Raw genomic sequence first — 10,000 nt, forward strand, 5'->3', positions numbered from 1 at the left:
AAGGGGCAGCCCTCATCCTTCCTGGCAACACCCAAGGCCACTCGCGTCTCTCGCCTTTCATTTTCGACACGAGCGCCTGTGGAGGGACGGCTGGGTTCAACGTGGGGATTGCCCGCCCTCCAATCGTTCCAAGAGACCTCTGCCCCGGCCTCTGACTGAGTTGCACAAACCTTGGTGTGCTCAGGCAAGGGTCAGACCACATCCTTCCTGGCAACACCCAAGGGAACCAAGGCCACTCGCGTCTCTCGCCTTTCATTTTCGACACGAGCGCCTGTGGAGGGACGGCCGGATACAACGTGGGGATTGCCCGCCCTCCAGTCGTTTCAAGAGACCTCTGCCCCCGGCCTCTGACTGAGTTGCACAAACCTTGGTGTGCTCAGGCAAGGGTCAGACCACATCCTTCCTGGCAACACACAAGGGAAGCAAGGCCACTCGCCTCTCTCGCCTTCAATTTCGGCACGAGCGCCTGTGGAGGGACGGCCGGATTCAACGTGGGGATTGCCCGCCCTCCAGTCGTTTCAAGAGACCTCTGCCCCCGGCCTCTGACTGAGTTGCACAAACCTTGGTGTGCTCAGGCAAGGGTCAGACCACATCCTTCCTGGCAACACACAAGGGAAGCAAGGCCACTCGCCTCTCTCGCCTTCAATTTCGGCACGAGCGCCTGTGGAGGGACGGCCGGATTCAACGTGGGGATTGCCCGCCCTCCAGTCGTTTCAAGAGACCTCTGCCCCGGCCTCTGACCGAGTTGCACAAACATGGGTGTGCTCAGGCAAGGGTCAGCCCGCATCCTTCCTGGCAACACCCAAAGGGAACCAAGGCCACTCACGTCTCTCTCGCCTTTCATTTTCGACACGAGCGCCTGTGGAGGGACGTCCGGATTCAACGTGGGGATGGCCCGTCCTCCAATCGTGTCAAGAGACCTCCGCCCCGGCCTCTGACCGAGTTGCACAAACCTGGGTGACGAGCACCGCAGGGCGGCAGAGCCGTCGCACTTGGCCGGGTGGCAGCGGGAAGGACCAGCCTATTCACAATAGCGGCCACCCACTCCCAGAGCCGGTCGTGCGGCACCCGAGGCCGACCCTCGACTCGTAAGAGGCTTTAACGTGTGCTCAGGCAAGGGTCAGCCCGCACCCTTCCTGGCGGCACCCAAGGGATCCAGGCCACTCGCGTCTCTCGCCTTCATTTTGGACACGAGCGCCTGTGGACGGACGGCCGGAGTCAACGTGGGGATGGCCCGTCCTCCAATCGTGTCAAGAGACCCCCCGCACCGGCCTCTGACCGAGTTCCCCAAACCTGGGTGACGAGCAGCGCAGGGCGGCAGAGCCGTCGCACTTGGCCGGATGGCAGCGGGAAGGACCAGCCTATTCACAATAGCGGCCACCCACTCCCAGAGCCGGTCGTGCGGCGCCCGAGGCCGACCCTCGACTCGTAAGAGGCTTTACAGTGTGCTCAGGCAAGGGCCAGCCTACACCCTTCCTGGCGGCACCCAAGGGATCCAGGCCACTCGCGTCTCTCGCCTTCATTTTGGACACGAGCGCCTGTGGACGGACGGCCGGAGTCAACGTGGGGGTGGCCCGTCCTCCAATCGTGTCAAGAGACCCCTGCACCGGCCTCTGACCGAGTTCCCCAAACCTGGGTGACGAGCACCGCAGGGCGGCAGCGCCGTCGCACTTGGCCGGATGGCAGCGGGAAGGACCAGCCTATACACAATAGCGGCCACCCACTCCCAGAGCCGGTCGTGCGGCGCCCGAGGCCGTCCCTCGACTCGTAAGGGGCTTTAACGTGTGCTCAGGCAAGGGTCAGCCCACACCCTTCCTGGCGGCACCCAAGGGATCCAGGCCACTCGCGTCTCTCGCCTTCATTTTGGACACGAGCGCCTGTGGACGGACGGCCGGAGTCAACGTGGGGGTGGCCCGTCCTCCAATCGTGTCAAGAGACCCCCCGCACCGGCCTCTGACCGAGTTCCCCAAACCTGGGTGACGAGCACCGCAGGGCGGCAGCGCCGTCGCACTTGGCCGGATGGCAGCGGGAAGGACCAGCCTATACACAATAGCGGCCACCCACTCCCAGAGCCGGTCGTGCGGCGCCCGAGGCCGTCCCTCGACTCGTAAGGGGCTTTAACGTGTGCTCAGGCAAGGGTCAGCCCACACCCTTCCTGGCGGCACCCAAGGGATCCAGGCCACTCGCGTCTCTCGCCTTCATTTTGGACACGAGCGCCTGTGGAGGGACGGCCGGAGTCAACGTGGGGATGGCCCGTCCTCCAATCGTGTCAAGAGACCCCCCGCACCGGCCTCTGACCGAGTTCCCCAAACCTGGGTGACGAGCACCGCAGGGCGGCAGAGCCGTCGCACTTGGCCGGATGGCAGCGGGAAGGACCAGCCTATTCACAATAGCGGCCACCCACTCCCAGAGCCGGTCGTGCGGCGCCCGAGGCCGGCCCTCGACTCGTAAGAGGCTTTAACGTGTGCTCAGGCAAGGGTCAGCCCACACCCTTCCTGGCGGCACCCAAGGGATCCAGGCCACTCGCGTCTCTCGCCTTCATTTTGGACACGAGCGCCTGTGGAGGGACGGCCGGAGTCAACGTGGGGATGGCCCGTCCTCCAATCGTGTCAAGAGACCCCCCGCCACGGCCTCTGACCGAGTTCCCCAAACCTGGGTGACGAGCAGCGCAGGGCGGCAGAGCCGTCGCACTTGGCCGGATGGCAGCAGGAAGGACCAGCCTATTCACAATAGCGGCCACCCACTCCCAGAGCCGGTCGTGCGGCGCCCGAGGCCGGCCCTCGACTCGTAAGAGGCTTTACGGAGTGCTCAGGCAAGGGTCAGCCCGCACCCTTCCTGGCAGCACCCAAGGGAACCAGGCCACTCGCGTCTCTCGCCTTCATTTTGGACACGAGCGCCTGTGGAGGGACGGCCGGAGTCAACGTGGGGATGGCCCGTCCTCCAATCGTGTCAAGAGACCCCCCGCCACAGCCTCTGACCGAGTTCCCCAAACCTGGGTGACGAGCACCGCAGGGCGGCAGAGCCGTCGCACTTGGCCGGGTGGCAGCGGGAAGGACCAGCCTATTCACAATAGCGGCCACCCACTCCCAGAGCCGGTCGTGCGGCGCCCGAGGCCGGCCCTCGACTCGTAAGAGGCTTTAGGGAGTGCTCAGGCAAGGGTCAGCCCGCATCCTTCCTGGCAGCACCCAAGGGAACCAGGCCACTCGCGTCTCTCGCCTTCATTTTGGACACGAGCGCCTGTGGAGGGACGGCCGGAGTCAACGTGGGGATTTGCCCGCCCTCCAATCGTGTCAAGAGACCTCCACACAGGTCTCTGACCGACTCTTAGAACAGACAGGGAGAGTTTGGCAATTCTGTCAAAAAATTGACAAAGTGTCAAAAATTCGACTTCCAAGAGCTCTCCAGCATGCACTCATACCCGCCATTAGAGTGCTATGCCCGTGGAACCGTTTTTCGGATGCCTTTCAAAAAGGTCCCGCGCCGCCATTTTGTTCTAAAAATCGTGTTCCCAGAAATCTCCGGGTACCCCGCCAACCTCACTGTGTAACAAATGCAAGTGGCACTGAATGGGTCTGAATTTCAAATTTGACTGCATCGCTCTGGAACTCGATCCCCGCAAAACCGTTTGGATTTTTCCCGCTCGGGACTTCCGCGACAGACAAAGTTAAAGTTTTCGGGCTGCAGACACAAAATGACAGTTGGCCATTTGCCGGGCTCAATTCACACAGTTCCTGCGGCACTTCGGAACACATGTTCGGCGCGAGTTTGTGAATCTTTCCCGATGCTTCGGCACTTTCCTCCGCTGACACTTAGAATATTTTTCACACTTTGCTGAAAAATTTTCTAAGTGTTTTTTCCTAAGTTTTTCTGGTTACTGATTTATTATTTTTGATCATTTTTCTAAGTTTTTCTGGTTACTCATTTCTCATTTTCGGGCATTTTTCTAAGTTTTTCTAGTTACTGATTTCTTCTTTTTGGGCATTTTTCTAAGTTTTTCTGGTTACTCATTTCTCATTTTCGGGCATTTTTCTAAGTTTTTCTAGTTACTGATTTCTTCTTTTTGGGCATTTTTCTAAGTTTTTCTGGTTACTCATTTCTTCTTTTTGGGCATTTTTCTAAGTTTTTCTGGTTACTCATTTCTTCTTTTTGGGCATTTTTCTAAGTTTTTCTGGTTACTCATTTCTCATTTTCGGGCATTTTTCTAAGTTTTTCTAGTTACTGATTTCTTCTTTTTGGGCATTTTTCTAAGTTTTTCTGGTTACTCATTTCTTCTTTTTGGGCATTTTTCTAAGTTTTTCTGGTTACTCATTTCTTCTTTTTGGGCATTTTTCTAAGTTTTTCTGGTTACTCATTTCTTCTTTTTGGGCATTTTTCTAAGTTTTTCTGGTTACTCATTTCTCATTTTCGGGCATTTTTCTAAGTTTTTCTAGTTACTGATTTCTTCTTTTTGGGCATTTTTCTAAGTTTTTCTGGTTACTCATTTCTTATTTTTGGGCATTTTTCTAAGTTTTTCTAGTTACTGATTTCTTCTTTTTGGGCATTTTTCTAAGTTTTTCTGGTTACTCATTTCTTCTTTTTGGGCATTTTTCTAAGTTTTTCTGGTTACTCATTTCTTCTTTTTGGGCATTTTTCTAAGTTTTTCTGGTTACTCATTTCTTCTTTTTGGGCATTTTTCTAAGTTTTTCTGGTTACTCATTTCTCATTTTCGGGCATTTTTCTAAGTTTTTCTAGTTACTGATTTCTTCTTTTTGGGCATTTTTCTAAGTTTTTCTGGTTACTCATTTCTTATTTTTGGGCATTTTTCTAAGTTTTTCTAGTTACTGATTTCTTCTTTTTGGGCATTTTTCTAAGTTTTTCTGGTTACTCATTTCTTCTTTTTGGGCATTTTTCTAAGTTTTTCTGGTTACTCATTTCTTCTTTTTGGGCATTTTTCTAAGTTTTTCTGGTTACTCATTTCTCATTTTCGGGCATTTTTCTAAGTTTTTCTAGTTACTGATTTCTTCTTTTTGGGCATTTTTCTAAGTTTTTCTGGTTACTCATTTCTTCTTTTTGGGCATTTTTCTAAGTTTTTCTGGTTACTCATTTCTTCTTTTTGGGCATTTTTCTAAGTTTTTCTGGTTACTCATTTCTTCTTTTTGGGCATTTTTCTAAGTTTTTCTGGTTACTCATTTCTCATTTTCGGGCATTTTTCTAAGTTTTTCTAGTTACTGATTTCTTCTTTTTGGGCATTTTTCTAAGTTTTTCTGGTTACTCATTTCTTATTTTTGGGCATTTTTCTAAGTTTTTCTAGTTACTGATTTCTTCTTTTTGGGCATTTTTCTAAGTTTTTCTGGTTACTCATTTCTTCTTTTTGGGCATTTTTCTAAGTTTTTCTGGTTACTCATTTCTTCTTTTTGGGCATTTTTCTAAGTTTTTCTGGTTACTCATTTCTTCTTTTTGGGCATTTTTCTAAGTTTTTCTGGTTACTCATTTCTCATTTTCGGGCATTTTTCTAAGTTTTTCTAGTTACTGATTTCTTCTTTTTGGGCATTTTTCTAAGTTTTTCTGGTTACTCATTTCTTATTTTTGGGCATTTTTCTAAGTTTTTCTAGTTACTGATTTCTTCTTTTTGGGCATTTTTCTAAGTTTTTCTGGTTACTCATTTCTTCTTTTTGGGCATTTTTCTAAGTTTTTCTGGTTACTCATTTCTTCTTTTTGGGCATTTTTCTAAGTTTTTCTGGTTACTCATTTCTCATTTTCGGGCATTTTTCTAAGTTTTTCTAGTTACTGATTTCTTCTTTTTGGGCATTTTTCTAAGTTTTTCTGGTTACTCATTTCTTATTTTTGGGCATTTTTCTAAGTTTTTCTAGTTACTGATTTCTTCTTTTTGGGCATTTTTCTAAGTTTTTCTGGTTACTCATTTCTCATTTTCGGGCATTTTTCTAAGTTTTTCTAGTTACTGATTTCTTCTTTTTGGGCATTTTTCTAAGTTTTTCTGGTTACTCATTTCTTCTTTTTGGGCATTTTTCTAAGTTTTTCTGGTTACTCATTTCTTCTTTTTGGGCATTTTTCTAAGTTTTTCTGGTTACTCATTTCTCATTTTCGGGCATTTTTCTAAGTTTTTCTGGTTACTGATTTCTTCTTTTTGGGCATTTTTTCTAAGTTTTTCTGGTTACTGATTTCCCAACGTTGGAAATGCATGAAACTCGGCCTGAACACGGTGGCAGGGTCCGCTCTCGAAGGCGAGACCTTCGGCAGAACCACCGGGTCAAATCCGGCCGGGCTAGCCGGCCTCGAGCACTCAAAGTCGGTATGAGCAGTCAAGTTCGCTCCCATCACAGTTTGGACCCTAAAAAATCTAAGTGTCACTGGTTACTGATTTGTACTGACTCGAAAAAATTCTAAGTGTCGTTGGTTACTGATTTGTAACCACCGGGTCAAATCCGGCCGGGCTAGCCGGCCTCGAGCACTCAAAGTCGGTATGAGCAGTCAAGTTCGCTCCCATCACAGTCTGGACCCTAAAAAATTCTAAGTGTCACTGGTGACTGATTTGTACTGACTGAATAAAATTCTAAGTGTCGTTGGTTACTGATTTGTAACCACCGGGTCAAATCCGGCCGGGCTAGCCGGCCTCGAGCACTCAAAGTCGGTATGAGCAGTCAAGTTCGCTCCCATCACAGTCTGGACCCTAAAAAATTCTAAGTGTCACTGGTTACTGATTTGTACTGATTCAAAAAAATTCTAAGTGTCGATGGTTACTGATTTGTACTGACTGAAATAAATTCTAAGTGACGTTGTTTACTGATTTGTAACCACCGGGTCAAATCCGGCTGGTCTAGCCGGCCCCGAGCACTCAAAGTCGGTATGAGCAGTCAGGTTCGCTCCCATCACAGTTTGGACCACTTGCCGACTTGGGAAATGCACGAAAATCGGCCCCAACGCGGGGGCCGGTCCGCTCTCAAAGTCGAGACCTTCGGCTGAACCACCGGGTCAAATCCGGCCGGGCTAGCCGGCCTCGAGCACTCAAAGTCGGTATGAGCAGTCAAGTTCGCTCCCATCACAGTTTGGACCACTTGCCGACTTGGGAAATGCATGAAAATCGGCCCGAACGCGGGGGCCGGTCCGCTCTCAAAGTCGAGACCTTCGGCTGAACCACCGGGTCAAATCCGGCTGGGCTAGCCGGCCTCGAGCACTCAAAGTCGGTATGAGCAGTCAAGTTCGCTCCCAGCACAGTTTGGACCCTAAAAAATCTAAGTGTCACTGGTTACTGATTTGTACTGACTCAAAAAAATTCTAAGTGTCACTGGTTACTGATTTGTACTGACTGGAAAAAATTCTAAGTGTCGTTGGTTACTGATTTGTACTGCATCAAAAAAATTCTAAGTGTCGTTGGTTACTGATTTGTACTGACTCTAAAAAATTCTAAGTGTCCTTGGTTACTGATTTGTACTGCATCAAAAAAATTCTAAGTGTCGTTGGTTACTGATTTGTACTGCATCAAAAAAATTCTAAGTGTCACTGGTTACTGATTTGTACTGACTCAAAAAAATTCTAAGTGTCGTTGGTTACTGATTTGTACTGCCTCAAAAATATTCTAAGTGTTCTTGGTTACTGATTTGTACTGACTGGAAAAAATTCTAAGTGTCACTGGTTACTGATTTGTACTGAGCCTAAAAAATTCTAAGTGTCACTGGTTACTGATTTGTACTGCCTCAAAAAAATTCTAAGTGTCGTCGGTTACTGATTTGTAACCACCGGGTCAAATCCGGCCGGGCTAGCCGGCCCCGAGCACTCAAAGTCGGTATGAGCAGTCAAGTTCGCTCCCATCACAGTTTGGACCCTAAAAAAAGTCTAAGTGTCACTGGTTACTGATTTGTACTGAGCCTAAAAAATTCTAAGTGTCACTGGTTACTGATTTGTACTGCCTCAAAAAAATTCTAAGTGTCGTCGGTTACTGATTTGTAACCACCGGGTCAAATCCGGCCGGGCTAGCCGGCCCCGAGCACTCAAAGTCGGTATGAGCAGTCAAGTTCGCTCCCATCACAGTTTGGACCCTAAAAAAAGTCTAAGTGTCACTGGTTACTGATTTGTACTGAGCCTAAAAAATTCTAAGTGTCACTGGTTACTGATTTGTACTGCCTCAAAAAAATTCTAAGTGTCGTTGGTTACTGATTTGTAACCACCGGGTCAAATCCGGCTGGGCTAGCCGGCCTCGAGCACTCAAAGTCGGTATGAGCAGTCAAGTTCGCTCCCATCACAGTTTGGACCCTAAAAAATTCTAAGTGTCACGGGTTACTGATTTGTACTGACTGAATAAAACTCTAAGTGTCGTTGGTTACTGATTGGTACTGACTGAAATAAATTCTAAGTGACGTTGTTTACTGATTTGTAACCACCGGGTCAAATCCGGCCGGGCTAGCCGGCCTCGAGCACTCAAAGTCGGTATGAGCAGTCAAGTTCGCTCCCATCACAGTTTGGACCCTAAAAAAGTCTAAGTGTCACGGGTTACTGATTGGTACTGACTGAAATAAATTCTAAGTGACGTTGTTTACTGATTTGTAACCACCGGGTCAAATCCGGCCGGGCTAGCCGGCCTCGAGCACTCAAAGTCGGTATGAGCAGTCAAGTTCGCTCCCATCACAGTTTGGACCACTTGCCGACTTGGGAAATGCACGAAAATCGGCCCGAACGCGGGGGCCGGTCCGCTCTCAAAGTCGAGACCTTCGGCTGAACCACCGGGTCAAATCCGGCCGGGCTAGCCGGCCCCGAGCACGCAAAGCCGGTATGAGCAGTCAAGTTCGCTCCCATCACAGTTTGGACCACTTGCCGACTTGGGAAATGCACGAAAATCGGCCCGAACGCGCGGGCCGGTCCGCTCCCGAAGGCGGGACACTCACCCTAAGCCTGGCCCCACCGCCGGCCAACACACCCTTCAAAATCACACCCATCCGACAATGCTACTCAAAAAGGATCCAAATTCAGAAACACCCCCTTCAAAAGGCACTCCGTCCCCGGCCACACTACCGGGGCATGCTCCCCTGGGCGATAATTAAGCCCCCACGACTAATTGAAGCCAACCACAGCCGCAACTCGAAAGGAGAAGTCAGTAACCAATTCAAAAATGCACTTGGTTACTGACTTCTACAGACTCAAAAAAATTCTAAGTGTCGTTGGTTACTGATTTGTACTGCATCAAAAAAATTCTAAGTGTCACTGGTTACTGATTTGTACTGACTCAAAAAAATTCTAAGTGTCGTTGGTTACTGATTTGTACTGCCTCAAAAAAATTCTAAGTGTTCTTGGTTACTGATTTGTACTGAGCCTAAAAAATTCTAAGTGTCGTTGGTTACTGATTTGTACTGAGCCTAAAAAATTCTAAGTGTCGTTGGTTACTGATTTGTACTGAGCCTAAAAAATTCTAAGTGTCACTGGTTACTGATTTGTACTGAGCCTAAAAAATTCTAAGTGTCACTGGTTACTGATTTGTACTGACTCAAAAAAATTCTAAGTGTCGTTGGTTACTGATTTGTACTGACTGGAAAAAATTCTAAGTGTCACTGGTTACTGATTTGTACTGCCTCAAAAAAATTCTAAGTGTCACTGGTTACTGATTTGTACTGACTCTAAAAAATTCTAAGTGTCCTTGGTTACTGATTTGTACTGCATCAAAAAAATTCTAAGTGTCGTTGGTTACTGATTTGTACTGCCTCAAAAAAATTCTAAGTGTCACTGGTTACTGATTTGTACTGACTCAAAAAAATTCTAAGTGTCGTTGGTTACTGATTTGTACTGAGCCTAAAAAATTCTAAGTGTCACTGGTTACTGATTTGTACTGCCTCGAAAAAATTCTAAGTGTCACTGGTTACTGATTTGTACTGCCTCGAAAAAATTCTAAGTGTCACTGGTTACTGATTTGTAACCACCGGGTCAAATCCGGCTGGGCTAGCCGGCCTCGAGCACTCAAAGTCGGTATGAGCAGTCAAGTTCGCTCCCATCACAGTTTGGACCCTAAAAAATCTAA

The 10,000-nt window shown here is 48.4% G+C and overlaps 1 long non-coding RNA gene across 1 annotated transcript; it reads right to left on the bottom strand.

Annotated features, from left to right (window-relative positions):
* Positions 1–751: 751 nt before the first annotated feature.
* Positions 752–3,487, bottom strand: LOC148133858 (uncharacterized). The gene is made up of 2 exons (XR_015756056.1): positions 2,653–3,487; positions 752–1,972 (listed from the first exon to the last, which is right to left on the bottom strand). It is a non-coding gene; the product is annotated as an uncharacterized LOC148133858 (long non-coding RNA).
* Positions 3,488–10,000: the final 6,513 nt, after the last annotated feature.

Source organism: Chiloscyllium plagiosum, unplaced genomic scaffold (assembly GCF_037043375.1).
Source record: "Chiloscyllium plagiosum isolate Xiang-an unplaced genomic scaffold, Cpla_swu_hap1 HiC_scaffold_189, whole genome shotgun sequence".
NCBI classification, from domain to species: domain Eukaryota; kingdom Metazoa; phylum Chordata; class Chondrichthyes; order Orectolobiformes; family Hemiscylliidae; genus Chiloscyllium; species Chiloscyllium plagiosum.